Below are 15,284 nucleotides of genomic sequence, written 5' to 3' on the forward strand. Positions count from 1 at the left end.
ATGAGTAAAATTCTATTCTATAGTTAATGATGCAATGACTACTACAGAGTAGAGGCATCTGTGTAGAGACTGGTACAGAGTGGAGGCATCGGTGTAGTGACTGGCACAGGGTAGAGGCATCAGTGTAGTGACTGGCGCAGGATAAAGGCACGAGTGCAGTGACTGGCATAGGGTGAAGGCATCTGTGCAGGGACTGGACTGACACAGGGTAGATACATTGGTGCAGTGACTGGCACAGGGTGGAGGCATCGGTGCAGTGATTGGCACAGGGTAGATACACCAGTGCAATGCCTTCACGGTGGAGGCATCAGTGCAGTGACTGGCACAGGGTGCAGGCATCGATGTAGTGGCTGATACAGAGTGGAAGCATCTGTGCAGTGAATGGTACAGTGTGGAGGCATTAATAAAGTGACTGACACTGGGTGGTGGCATCAATGCAGTGACTGATACAGGGTGGAGGCATCGATGCAGTGACTGACACAGGGTGGAGGCATCACTGAAGTGAATTGTACAGGCATTGAAGTAGTGACTGGTACAGGTTGGTGGCATTGATGCAGTGACTGACACAGGGTCGAGGCTTGATGAAGTGAATTGTACAGGCATTGATGCAGTGACTGACACAGAGTGGAGGCATCAATACAGTAAATTGTACAGGCATCGATGCAGTGACTGACACAGGATGGAGGCATCGGTGCGGTGACTGACACAGGGTGGAGGCATCGTTGCGGTGACTGACACAGGGTGGAGGCATCGTTGCGGTGACTGACACAGGGTGGAGGCATCGTTGCGGTGACTGACACAGGGTGGAGGCATCGTTGCGGTGACTGACACAGGGTGGAGGCATCGTTGCGGTGACTGACACAGGGTGGAGGCATCGTTGCGGTGACTGACACAGGGTGGAGGCATCGTTGCGGTGACTGACACAGGGTGGAGGCATCGTTGCGGTGACTGACACAGGGTGGAGGCATCGTTGCGGTGACTGACACAGGGTGGAGGCATCGTTGCGGTGACTGACACAGGGTGGAGGCATCGTTGCGGTGACTGACACAGGGTGGAGGCATCGTTGCGGTGACTGACACAGGGTGGAGGCATCGTTGCGGTGACTGACACAGGGTGGAGGCATCGTTGCGGTGACTGACACAGGGTGAAGGCATTAATATAGGACAGAAAGATGAACCTGACTGCTGCATCCTGCATGGATTAGAGAGGGATAAATTTAGTGAAGGGAAGATGATCAGTAGTCAAAGGAGTCAGGATTAGAATGGATCAGGGCAACAGCAAGAGAAGGGCAGAGCTGCAGGTGACATGAGCGTGCAAGTGATTGAATATAGGGATTAAAGGAAAGATTAGAGTCCTACATGACCCAAGACGGCGGGTGTGCTGCTGAGGAGTTATGGTAGTGCCATACACTGAGATAGAAATATTAGGATCTGGTCTGTTAATAGATGGTGGAAACACAATAAGGTCAGATAAAGAGGACATGGTGTAGAGACACTCACTGGGGTTTTGTAGTAGTGAGAGGGGTGATATTGTGGGAAGAGGTATATAACTGGGTGTCATAAGTGTAAAGACGAGACTGAAAGCCAAATCTGCTGATAGTTTGTCCAATAGGGTCTGTGTAGAGAGAAAAAAAGGAGAGAACCGAGGAACCCCAAAAGCAAGGGGGAGAGGAGAAGAAGTGGAGCCGGCAAGTGATACACTGAATGAGTCCTCCAGACCCCTCTACCCTCCTGTAAACCCTTTTGTCCTCTCCGGCCCACACTCTTCCTACTGCAAGCTTGTAATGGAAAGAATTAGGTTGGGGGTGTGCTGAGTGTAGCTTTGGCTCTGGTGAAGTTTGCTGAACAGTGGAACGTATGTATATTACCACAATGATGGGCCCCACTGTCTCCACTTGATGACAGGAGGGATGATAAACGAGGCCCCAGTGTCTACATGTGTGTGGGGGGAGCATCATGCATTCAGCCCTATTTTATAGATATGGGTGGGGGGAAAGTATTATATAGCGGGCTCCACTGTCTATTAGTGGTGGTGGAATGGATCATATACTGATGTCTACATTTGTCATTTAGCAGATCAGACTACCTACATGTAGGCAAGTCATCAGATATACTGGACCCTGCTGTCTACTGGGTTGAGATGTCATATACTGAGCCCCACTGTCTATATGTGATGGGAGGATCTTATATTCCATTTTCCTGGTTGACATTGAGCTAAAGAGTAATAAGCAGAGACCTGATCTGATCTGAGTGACAGTTGCTGCAAGACTCAATATGTCACCTGATTACACACCGGGACACTTAACCCTGAGTGGTGCTATATTAACCCTATAGGTGCTAGGAGCATGCAATACTTATACTGTCAGGAGCCTCTATATTTCTGTGCTGCACTGATAACAAGACAACCAGAGGAGGGCGCAGCGGCGGGGGTGTTCAGGATGAAGATTATGTCGCTACTTAATCTTCGTAAAAAGCTAATTAACTTTGTAAATTCTGTGTTTTACTGGGTTATGTACTCATACTGCGAGTCACCTCACGTCTTATACTCCATTCACATGCAGAGCCGCTTTTAAAGTTTTGTTTGCTTTTGGAAACACACTGAGTTCTATTTCTACCTCATTGTAACCACAGCAGTAATGTGACTGCAGCTCTGGATGTGACTGGAGTATAATCACAATGTAATGGGTTTAGAGATATTTAGCTGCGATGTATCAGCCCTCACACTAGAAGTGCTCCTGATTAGCTACTTTAGGTGATCTAAGTTCTATCACTGTGATAGCAGCCACACTGCGCCCTCCATTGCCCGAAGAAGAGGACTTTATTTAAAGGGCCGCTGCACTGTTATCCTGTACAGACACAATGTGTTTTGTAATTCTCTTTTCCTGAATAAAACATGAATCTCAACACCTGCTGTGTCTGTCCCACTGGGAAGGGGAATAATATGGAGGCACATAATCACGTACCCACCAAATCACATCAAAAGTAGCCACACATGCTTCACTACTCTTATCAGATGTTGGCATGTACTGCGAGATGGGGGTGCATATTACAGTCATTTATGTTACATGCCAAACTTGAGCATTACCACATCCGAAGAAGCAGTATTCTGTGAGAAGAATGTGGATGTAGACATCCCCCCACCCAGATACTACTATACCCACTGCACTCTGCAGATTATAGTCTACACACAGCAGCCTTGTGGACAGGGACACCAACAGCTGAGCTTCTACTATACAGGGAGAACTGCAATGAAGTAATTATTATAGGAGACTTTAATTATCCGGATATAATATAGGAAGACGAAACCTGCAAATCTCACAAGGGTGACAAGTTCTTGAGAACAACTATAATATAATAATAATCTTTATTTGTATAGCGCCAACTTATTCCGCAGCGCTTTCAGGCATGGATAAATGCAAAACAATACAACAATTACAATATAAGGTACATTGGGTTAGACACAAATGGGTTGAGGGTGGTACAGGAGGTGCAGGGGTTGGGGAACATAGGCAGTAGTAAATTTTATGTACAGATCATTTATCAGAAGGCAAACAGGGTGGAGCACCATAGGGAGGGGCGAGGGACTAGGTCAGGAGATTTGGTATGCTTCCCTGAAGAGGTGCGTTTTTAAGGCACGTCTGAAATTTCGTGCATCGGGAATTGTCCGGATGCCTTGGGGTAGAGCGTTCCAGAGGATGGGTGCTGCTCTGGTGAAGTCCTGTAGGCGAGCATGAGAGGTTCGTATTACAGGGGTGTTTAGTCTGAGGGTGTTAGCCGATCGGAGTGAGCGGGCTGGGTGGTGTACTGACAGGAGGGAGGTGATGTATGGTGGCGCAGTGCCATGCAGAGCTTTGTGAGTGAGGCAGAGGAGTTTAAATTTAGTTCTGCAGTGGATGGGCAGCCAATGCAGCGACTGGCATAATGCAGAGGCGTCTGAATAACGACTGGATAGAAAAATGAGTCTAGCTGCTGCATTTAGTATGGATTGGAGCGGAGCGAGTCTAGTGCGGGGGAGGCCAATGAGTAGCGAGTTGCAGTAGTCAAGCCGGGAGTGGATGAGCGCAACCACGAGCGTCTTTAGCGTGTCCGTGGTTAGGAACGGACGTATTTTAGCAATATTTCTGAGGTGCATATGGCATGTTTGGGCCAGAGATTGGATATGGGGGGTAAAGGAGAGGTCAGAGTCCAGTGTGACCCCAAGGCATCGGGCATGCCGTCGGGGGGTTATGATGGTGTCAGACACTGGAATGGAGATGTTGAGGGGAGGTCGGTTAGAAGGTGGAAAGACAAGGAGGTCAGTTTTAGAGAGGTTTAGTTTGAGAAAAAGGGAGGACATAGTGTTAGAGACAGCGGACAGACAGTCGGTGATATTTTGGAGGAATGGTCCAGAGATCTCACGAGAGGAGGTGTATAGTTGGGTGTCGTCAGCATAGAGATGGTATTGGAGAAATACATTACCCAACTTGTGCAGCAGCCGACTAGAGGGAGGGCCACTCTGGACTTATTATTGACTAACAAACCAGACAGAATCACGGCGGTGCAGGTTAAGGCTGCATTCACATGAACGTATATCGGCTCAGTTTTCACACCGAGCCGATATACGTCGTCCTCATCTGCGAATTAGCCCCCGCCCCCGTCCCGCCTCTTCTCATTGCAAATAGTGCAGAGGGGCGGAGAGGGGGTGGAGAGGAGGCAGAGATGGGGCGAGAGCTCAGTTCCTGCTCCTGGCTCTTCCATCCCCCCCCCCCCCCCGCAAATGAGGACGACGTATATTGGCTCGGCGTGAAAACCGAGCCGATATACGTTCGTGTGAATGCAGCCCACGGGACACTTGGGAAACAGTGACCACACTAGAATTAATTTCCAACTGTCATTCAATAGGAAGCTTTATCATGGAACAACAAAAAAACTAAACTTTAAAGCAAAATTTGACCAGCTCAGAATTACTCTTGGCAACATGAAATGGGACAATGTCCTCAAAAATAACAGTACAGGCAACAAATGGGAGGAGTTAAAAAATTCCTAAATACCTCATGTGAGCAGTTTATACCCCTTACAAATAAAAGAACTACAAGTAGAAGGAAACCAATGTGGCTCGACAAGACTGTAAGGGAGGCAATAAACGAAAAAAATAAAGTGTTTAAATGATTAAAATAAGAAGGCAGTGAAGAAGCGCTAAATACATACAGGAAGAAAACAAGTTATGTAAAGTAAAGATCAAAGTAAAGATCAAAACCGCTAAAGAGGAAGCAGAGAGACTGATTACCAAAGAGAGCAAAAATAAGCCTACACTATTTTTCAGTTATATAAACGGTAAAAGGATCTGCACTGAAAGCACTGGCCCTTTAATAATGCAGGAGAAATCATGGAAGATGATAAGGGAAGGTGAATCTATTAACCCCTTAAGGGCCAAGCTGTTTTGTACCTTAAGGACCAGACATTTTTGGGAATTTACTATGAGAAATAAGGGGGCGGGGGCTGTTGGGGGGTAGCGGGGGAGAGAGTGAGAGAGATCTCACGAGACGGCTAGTCCTTAATGGGTTAAATAGTTTTTTCTCAGGTGTATTCACAAATGAAAAAGAAAGGTCACATGAGATGCAGGGCATAAAATGACCCCCCCCCCCCCCCCCCGCTAAATATCACCTGGCTAACACAGAAGGAAATGCAGTCGGTTACAAAAGGGTTCTAAGGGAACGAAATGACGTGATAGACCACTATTTTTAATATTTAAAGGGGTTGTCCCGCGCGAAACATTTTTTTTTTCAACCCCCCCCCTAAAGAAAAATCCGCACAGCGCTTACCTGAATCCCCGCGCTCCGGTGACTTCTTACTTACCGGCTGAAGATGGCCGCCGGCATCTTCTCCCTCGGTGGACCGCAGGGCTTCTGTGCGGTCCATTGCCGATTCCAGCCTCCTGATTGGCTGGAATCGGCACGTGACGGGGCGGAGCTACACGGAGCCCCATTGAGATAAGAAGAAGACCCGGACTGCGCAAGCGCGGCTAATTTGGCCATTAGACGGCAAAAATTAGTCGGCTCCATGGAAACGAGGATGCTAGCAACGGAGCAGGTAAGTGAAAAACTTCTTATAACTTCTGTATGGCTCATAATTAATGCACAATGTACATTACAAAGTGCATTAATATGGCCATACAGAAGTGTATAGACCCACTTGCTGCCGCGGGACAACCCCTTTAAGGACTCTATTGAAACCGGGGTTGTACCACTGGGGTCTAAAAAAAAAGAGCTGGTTACAGGCCGGTAAGTCTCACTTCAATGATTGGGAAAATATTCGAGGGGTTTCTGACAGATGCCATCGAAGAGTACCTCAAGGAAAACAACAGTGTAACTCCTCACCAGCATGGGTTCATGAGAGGGTCAATCATGTCAGACCAATTTGATCAGCTTATACAATGTAGAAAGTTCTAGGCATGACCTGGAAGAGTCTATTGATCTTGTACATCTGGATTTCTCTAAAGCATTTGACACCGTGCCGCATAATAGGCCGATATATAAAATGAGACCGCTCAGTCTGGGCGAAAACGTGTGTAGTTGGGTAAAGTACTGGCTTGGGGATAAAAAAAAAAAAGTAGAGGATGGTGGTAAATGGTTCATACTCTGATTGGGCCACCGTTGCTAGCGGGGTGCCACAGGGTTCAGCATTAGGCCCCATTCTGTTCAATGTATTTATCAATGACGTGATAGAGGGACTGCACAGTAAAATATCAATTGCAGATGATACAAAAATATACAAGATCAATATTACTACAGAGGACAATATACGGCTGCAAATGGACCTAGATAAGCTGGGGGCTTGGGTAGAAAAATGGCAAATTAAGTTCAATATTGATAAATGTAAGGTTTTACACATGGGCAGCAGAAAAGGATATCACCAATATACACTAAATGGGGTACTGCTAGGGAAAAGTGATATAGAAAAAGACCTGGGGGTACTAGTGGATTGTAGACTAAACTGGAGTAACCAATGCCAGTCAGCTGCTGCAAAGGCTAATAAAGTCTTGGGGTGCATTAAAAGAGGTATAGGGGCGAGGGAGGAGAACATTACTCTTCCACTATATAAGGCACTTTTCAGGCCTCACATGGAATACTGCGTACAGTTCTGGTCACCGGTGCTCAGGAAAGATGTTGCAGTGCTTGAAGGGGTTCAAAGAAGGGCAACTAAATTAATAAATGGAATGAGAGGACTGGAATACCCAGAGAGGCTATCAAAATTGGGATTATTCACCCTGGAAAGAAGACGGTTAAGGGGCGACCAAATAACTATGTATAAATACATTAGGGGACAATACAAGGATCTCTCCCATGATCTGCTTATACCCAGGACTGCGACTGTAACAAGAGGACATCCGCTGTGGTTAGAGGAAAGAAGGTTCCATCACCAACACAGAAGGGGGTTCTTTACTGTAAGAGCAGTGAGACTGTGAAACTCTCTGCCTGAGGACATGGTGATGGGAAAATCAATAAGCGTTTAAGAGGGGACTAGATGCGTTTCTAGACTGCTGTGATATTACAGGATATAGACATTAAATAATCAGCAGGGTTGTTGATCCGGATCTTGGAGTCAAGTAGGAACATTCAAACATTGATCCAGGGATTATTCTGACTGCGATTATGGAGTCAGGAAGGATTAGTTTCCCCCAAAATGGGCTGAATTGGCTTCTGCCTCATCAACAAGGAGGGGGGTGGAAACAGGCTAAACTAGATGGACATTGTCTTCTTTCAGCCTAACATACTATGTTATAACATAACTCTCTGTAAAGACCCCAACTCCCAGAATGCAATTAACCAGAGTAAGACAATGGAAAAGCAAGGAATGCTGGGAGATTTCAACACAAAAGCTACTTAGTAACGAGTGCACCTGTGGAGAATAGTACAGGCTGTAACGCAGATCGGTATAGGATAAGTAATGCACATATAGTGACTCCAGCAGCAGAATAGTGAGTGCAGCTCTGGAGTTTAATACAGGATGTAACTTGGAAACAGAATAGTGAGTGTAATACATACCAGGATCAGTGTGGGATAGTCCTAGCATACTTACCCTATTATTTTCCTCTTCATTTCATCTGTCCTGGAGAAGCAGCAGGGTTGCCCCTTCAGTGTCTCTTGCGCAGTTGTAAGAGATTGCTGGATGGAGGGGTGCAGGCAAGAGCACTGGGTGCCCCCCTTGTCGGCAGGTGGATCATCTAGCGCTCAGGTTGCCCTGTTCCTCTTTGTCTTCAGAAGTCTGCCCTCAGTTTCTGCAGGACGAGTGAACACTTGGTTTAGTGTCGTCCTGGCAGCAGTTATACCCGCTATCCTTGCTGTCCAGTGATACAAGTGAGAAATTGAGTTTTTGCTGTTTTTTTATTAGTAGATTTTCTATATATGACTAATGTACATGTGCTGGACGTGTAAACGGTGCTCTTCCTGATTACATGATAAATGAGAGGATTTTACATCCGCTGCTGCCTGAATCATCCAATATCAAAAGCAGAAAAAGATAGCTCTGGTTTACAAGTGACACAATAAATAACGTTTATTGAATGCACATATTATGATAGAACATAATAGACACGTCTGATATCCACAGTAGCATGGATTCAAATAATAATGTATAACAGCGTCCCAGAAAGGCGCTAAAAGTGCAACTCGGCCTGCAATAAAAAAGAAAAACTCCTTATCCCCAACTGCACCTGTAGTCCTGATCTTGTGGTTCTCTGCAGGACTATGAGGAGGTACATACTTATATACCCAAATGCATATCGTGTTTACATCGTGCACCGTCTCTAGGATTATCCATTAGTTGTGGTTTCCTATCCCCGTGCCTTATGTATGACACATCCAGCACCGCACGCTGCAGCATACGGTTATGAACAGATTACAGCATGACTTACTAGACCTTTTAGAGCAGACATTGTACAGGTGGAGCAGAACTAAGGTGAACCTCAGGATTGGTCGGCCCCTGCAGTCAGATGTATGTCACCCATGGAGAAGCCTCTGCACGCCACCGACACCACTGATCCACAGAGGTTTATCCCGTATTACACTACTGTCTTATAGCTTCTTATAGCTCCCTGTGTTACCCTGCCGTGGGTGGAGTCTCCAGGCAGAGGGCGTGTACATGTCTCATAACTCCTCCCACCTGGAACACCTCACACTGGTGACATCATATAAAACATAAATCACATTACAATGAGGTGTCACACAATACAGATGGACACAGAAACATCAGCACAAATTAATCCTCAGTTGTCCTTGTGCGCCAGACTCACAGCTCCATCCTCTCATCTGCCTCGTGCCCGTTCTTCCTGCAGCTCGCCTCGTCCCGCCCAGCCAGAGAGCGCAGAAGTTGATGGATGGGACCTGATGGGGGCGACCAGAGGACAAGTTCCAAACATGGAGAAGTCCTGGGGAAAATCAGAGAAGGTTACTGACCGTGGTAAGAATAGAGAAGTAGACCGTACCCAGATGGTGTAACCCCCACTCCCCCAACCATAGCAGAGCTCCCAAGAGGTAGTGCAGCAGCCAGAGAAATAACATGATACAGGAAGAGAATTAGTAATTTCTACATCACCCCTGTGCAAAAGTAAGTGCCCCTCATACCAAATCATCCCGTGTGCAGATCTACTCTCTTGTACGTCTGTAACCAACCTGATACTCTGAGGTCAGGACTCATCGGGAACCGTCACGGCAGGGCTCACACCTGTAATAGACCCCAAGGAGGGAGCAGAAGGGGAGCTCTATGCATTGCACAGGTCCATCATATCTGCTGTAAGGGGAGTATACACCCAGCAAGACCCTCATAACAGACACACCTGGGGGAGAGGGCAGTGATGTGATATTACAGTTTCATCTCAGCTATTTCAGAATGTGTAGATAACCAGTAATACAGATTCCAGGGACCATTAAAGCACAGACAGTCCTATACACCATGCAGAGACCAACAGGCAGCCGAGCATAGACACTCCTATACATGGTACAGGGACCAGTAGTGCATAGACAGTCCTAGACATGGTACAGGGACCAGTAGTGCATAGACAGTCCTAGACATGGTACAGGGATCGGTGGGCAGCGGCCAGCAGCAGAGAACAGACAGTCCTATACACAGTACAGGGATCGTCGAGCAGCAGCCGAGTATAGACAGTCCAATACAATACACCATGCAGGGACCAAATGGGCAGCAGGAAGCAGCCAAGTACAGACAGTCCTACACAGGGATCGGGCAGCGGGAAGCAGCCAAGTATAGACATGGTACAAGGATCAGTTGGCAGCAGCTGGGCTTTCTGCTTCTAAACACAGTACAGTAAACCATGGCAGGAGGTATTCAGTCCTCACAGTGAATGAAGAAGACTCTCGGGAATGACGCTTTCTGGACGAGGGTCCCTCAGCTTTTCCTCCAGGAGCGGACAGACACTCATCACCTTACAACTGCTCATACAGAAATCTCCAGGATCCACAATAACGTTCTCATCTTCTGAGCTGCTATCAGGGGAGCTGCAGGGAGAGGAAACACAAGACGGTGCTGAGAGCACAGGAGAGAAGATGTGCAGAGGAGAGAAGATGTGCAGAGGAGAGAAGATGTGCAGAGGAGAGAAGATGTGCAGAGGAGAGAAGATTTGCAGAGGACGAAGAAGGAGGAAGGGCAGAGGAGTAGCAGCAGAGGAAGAAGGAGGAGGTACAAAGGAGCAAAAGCAGAGAAGGAAGTGCAGCGGAGGAGGGGTGTAGACTAAGAGGAGATGCAGGAGAGGAGTAACAGCAGTGTAGGAGGAAAAGGTGTAGATTGAAAGGAAAAGCAGAGGATGTATTGCAGATAAGATGCAAGAAACATGGAGGTGCAGAGGAGGAAGGTGTTGATACAAGTGAGGTATATAGACCATACAGATCAGTCTTCCTTCCTCACCTTCTTCCTGCGTCCTGACGGTCTTGCAGTAGTGGCATCTTAGGGAGGCCGTTTCCTCCATAACTGTGGTCGTTCTCTAGACTCAGGCGCTGAAGACAAGCGGACACTGCATCCTCAGACATGTAAAGCTTCATGGCGGGACCCCTGCAGCGTAGGCAAAGGAAAATAAGCATACAATGAAGTAGGCTATACATATAACATGGTCAAGTGGTAACAGATACAGTCAGTACATACAACAGGGATCATGTGAGAGGTACAGATACAGTTCATATGGGAGGAGCAGATACAGTCCATAAATATAGCATGGGTCATGTGGTAGCAGCAGATACATAGAACAGGTCATTGCCCTCCACAGGTTAGAGATCTCCAGGAGGGCTAGCCTGATCAGACCCTCTTGCACCACCAGTCGATGACAGGAGGGTCCGAACAATAACACGATTATCAGCCTAAGACTCACTCATCATCCTCTTGAAATCTCCGCTTGGTGCATGAAGAGTCGGAGCGGACGGAGGGGAGACACCTGTACACAGAAGACAAAACGGAAGCTTAAAGCCAGGAAGTTCAGTAGTTTGGGTAGAGGGGGGGCATATTTGGTATTTCAGCTGCACTTCAGTAGCGGTGAGCGATTCCAGCGACCTGATTGGTTGTTGGGGACACACACCCCCTTTGGAGATGTGCACGAGTGGCCGGTCCGTTAAATAAGCAGCAGCAGGGCCGTAGGAGGGTCGGCAACTAAGCCCAAGCCTAAACCCTAACTCTAAACCCAAACCCTAAACTTAACCCTAAACCTAACCCCCCGCCGGTCTCGTGAAGTAGCACTCGTGCACATCTCCAAAGGGGGGGTGGGGGGTGTCCCCAACAACCAATCAGGTCGCTGGAATCGCTCACCGCTACTGAAGTGTGGCTGAAATACCAAATATGCAAGGGGGGGGGCTCAATCTCTGTGAGGTCATTAGTGGGGGGAGGCTCAGTGACTGTGCTGGGTCCATAATGAGGTGAGGTCACCATGAAGGTCAGTAGTGTTGGGGGTCCAGTCTCTGCAGAGGTGATCCAAAAAACGAGTGGTTAGTTACGATCATTCTACACAGGCTGCACCCTCCACAATATTGCAGCCTTTATGGGGTCAATGGTGGAGGGCTGTAGTCTCTGTTGGGTCAGTGGTAGGGGGTTCAGTCTCCATGGGGTCAATAGCGTGGAGGGTGCAGTCTATGTGGGATCAGTTGGTAGGGACCACAAAATGAGGAGTCTGTCACAGTCAATCCATCTCAAGTTGCTAGTGGGGGACCCATCTCTGTGGGGTATGTAGTCTCTGCAAAGTCAGTAGTAGGACTTCAGGAGATGACGGGTCAACCAGAGCTACTCCACTTCTGGTTACCATGTCATTGGTGGGGGCTCTAGGCTCTATGGGGTCTGTGGTAGTGGGATTCAGGAAATGACAAGTCAGTCCCAATCACTCTGCCTCTGGTTGTCAGGTCAGTTGTGGGGGCTCCACTCTCCATGGGGTCAGTGCTGTTGGTGCACTGTTACTCTGCGTCCGATTGTCGGGTTAGTAGTGGGAGTCGCATCTCTCAGAGTTAGTATTGGGGCTCCAGGAGATGAGGGGTTAGACAGTTACTCCACCTCTAATTGTCAGTGGGGGTCCAGGCTTTATGGAGTCAGTAAAGGGGAACCCACTTTCTATGGAGTCAGTGGTAGGGAATTCAAGAAATGAAAAGTTGATCCCAAATACTCCGCCTCTGATTTTCGGGTCAGTTGTTGAGGCTCCACTCTCCATGTGGTCAGTGCTGTTGGTGCATTATCACTCTGCGTCTGATTAGTTTGGTTAGCGGTGAGGGGGTCCCGTCTCCCATATCTGCGGGGTCAGTGGTGGGGGGTCCCGTCTCCCATATCTGCGGGGTCAGTGGTGAGGGTCCCGTCTCCCATATCTACGGGGTCAGTGGTGGTGGTGGGGTCCCGTCTCCCATATCTACAGGGTCAATGGTGGTGGTGGGGTCCCGTCTCCCATATCTACAGGGTCAGTGGTGGTGGTGGGGTCCCGTCTCCCATATCTACGGGGTCAGTGGTGGTGGTGGGGTCCCGTCTCCCATATCTGCAGGGTCAATGGTGGTGGTGGGGTCCCGTCTCCCATATTTGCGGGGTCAGTGGTGGTGGTGGGGTCCCGTCTCCCATATTTGCGGGGTCAGTGGTGGTGGTGGGGTCCCGTCTCCCATATCTGCGGGGTCAGTGGTGGTGGGGTCCCGTCTCCCATATCTGCGGGGTCAGTGGTGGTGGGGTCCCGTCTCCCATATCTGCGGGGTCAGTGGTGGTGGTGGGGGGGTCCCGTCTCCCATATCTGCGGGGTCAGTGGTGGGTGGTCCCGTCTCCCATACCTGCGGGGTCAGTGGTGAGGGGGGGGTCCCGTCTCCCATATCTGCGGGGTCAGTGGTGGGGGATCCCGTCTCTGCGGGGTCAGTGGTGGAGCTCCAGGATATGAGGGGGTCAGCCACAGTTACTCCACCTCTGGTTGTCAGGACATTAGTGGGGGCTGCAGGCTCTGTAGGGGCGGGGGGTCAGGAAATGACAGGACGCCCCCTCTGGTTGTTGGCCCCTATTCTTGTAGCTCCGCACACAGTGAGATCACTGGCACTGGAAAAGACGCTCCACTTACCTGCTGTCCGGCCTCCTCCGCACCCCCGGCACCCTCATCCCGGTATTTACTCCACACCGTGGCTTCACCCGGAGACCAGGCCACAATCAATCTGCGCATGCGCCACACAACTAAAAAACTTTATTAACACAAACACAACAGGGCAGCTTTGAAGTGTAATCTGAACCTCTGTCATCCCCGTGTGCGGTCCCCACTTCCGAGCCGTGTCATAAAATTGATACCGCAGTGTAAGTCTCTTCGAGGGGCTAGGAGACTGCCAGCAGCCTCTATCATTGAGATATAACGAGAGCCCACCAGAAACATGGCCGCCGTCATGTGCAGAGGCGACCAACAGACGGCTCGTAAGTGTCCTGCGCGGAGATCACATGCTCATGATAAACACACAGCCCCAGGCACTGTCTCGTGGTCCGATCGTGGATTCTGTTGGCCACGCCCATTCAGATATGACAGCCAATCAGGAACAGTACTGAAAGATCATATGATCAGACCCGGAGGCTGCGGAGAGTGGCTGTCAGCAGGAACAGGTGAGACTGGCGAGGGGAGAATAGCAGAAGATGGGGGGCAACGGGGGGCTGGGGGCAGGAGTATGGGAGGGTCAATATGTGGGATAGGGTGGAGACAGTCATCAGGTAGGCTTACACCCTTGTCAGTCCCCTAGTGCACGGTCTCCTCCCCTTATAATACTGTAGATCCCGATAGTTGCCCCTTCTCATTCTTGCCTTGGAGTCTTTCTTGAGACTTTCCTTAAATCTAAGGTGTTGGCGAGTCGTGCGGATGGAGCTGGGGCGCTGCTGATGATCCTGGTCCCGTTCTCGGATTCCTGTGCAACTGTCGTCCGAATAGTCAGTCGATACAGCGAATGGAAGTGACAGCTGCTCCGTGTAAACGCCAGCCAGGTGCTGAGTGAGAATTAGTTCATTAGTTGCTTCCGTTCACCTACAAATAGTTGCTGTTTGATTAATCATCGTCTGGTGTGAACAGGTGATCGCTGTCATTCCACGACTAGCCAACAACCTTGCAGGGCGCCGTGCGCTTGTTCGGTATGCACCACCTACAGCATGCTGATCGTCTCACACCTTTTTTGGGCTGACTCCACGGTGACATATTTAGGGGTATTGACCCCCTTTCTCCTTTAGGTACAATAATCGGACCTTCCAGTGGGTATTAGAGAAGATGCGGTGCTATAAAGAAGCTGATTCTGTACTTCCCGCGCTCCCGTCCGTGTACCGCACATCCCTACCGCATACCAGTGTGCCCGCCAGACCCCCAGGAATACTACAAGGCATCTCCATTTCAAGGGAATGGAATGGTGCACGGAGTCCCCGTACAGCTGGTTAACCTTTCAATAGACCCCCCCCCCCCCCCCCCCACATACATTACGTCCACTAGAGGGCAGCTCCGAGCCTGTATGCAGGTTTTCCCTGTAGCCTCATTTTCTCCTGCAGTATATTCCTTATGTGGTTCTTGTAGTTGTACAATAGTTTATATTGATAGCAAACATGCAATAATAATAAGTGGGACGCTGCTCAGGACGCCTGGCACCACTGATACCTAAGCAGATACAGGTGATGCCTGGCACCACTGATACCTAAGAAGATATAGGTGACGCCTGGCACCGCTGATGCCTAAGCAGATACAGGTGATGCCTGGCACCGCTGATACCTAAGAAGATATAGGTGACGCCTGGCACCGGTGATGCCTAAGCAGATACATGTGACGCCTGGCACCGCTGATACCTA

General features: G+C 49.0%; 1 protein-coding gene across 2 annotated transcripts in view; it reads left to right on the forward strand.

Annotated features, from left to right (window-relative positions):
• The first annotated feature begins 13,954 nt into the window (after positions 1–13,954).
• Positions 13,955–15,284, forward strand: part of MROH1 (maestro heat like repeat family member 1) — a 53,970-nt gene continuing 52,640 nt past the window's right edge. The window contains exon 1 of one of the 2 annotated variants that reach the window (XM_066578179.1): positions 13,955–14,069. The gene's annotated coding sequence lies outside the window, so the exon portion shown is untranslated. Of the gene's footprint in view, positions 14,070–14,419; positions 14,442–15,284 lie in introns of those variants that run through there. The other variant, XM_066578180.1, reaches the window with a different exon arrangement.

Source organism: Eleutherodactylus coqui, chromosome 9 (genome assembly GCF_035609145.1).
Source record: "Eleutherodactylus coqui strain aEleCoq1 chromosome 9, aEleCoq1.hap1, whole genome shotgun sequence".
NCBI classification, from domain to species: domain Eukaryota; kingdom Metazoa; phylum Chordata; class Amphibia; order Anura; family Eleutherodactylidae; genus Eleutherodactylus; species Eleutherodactylus coqui.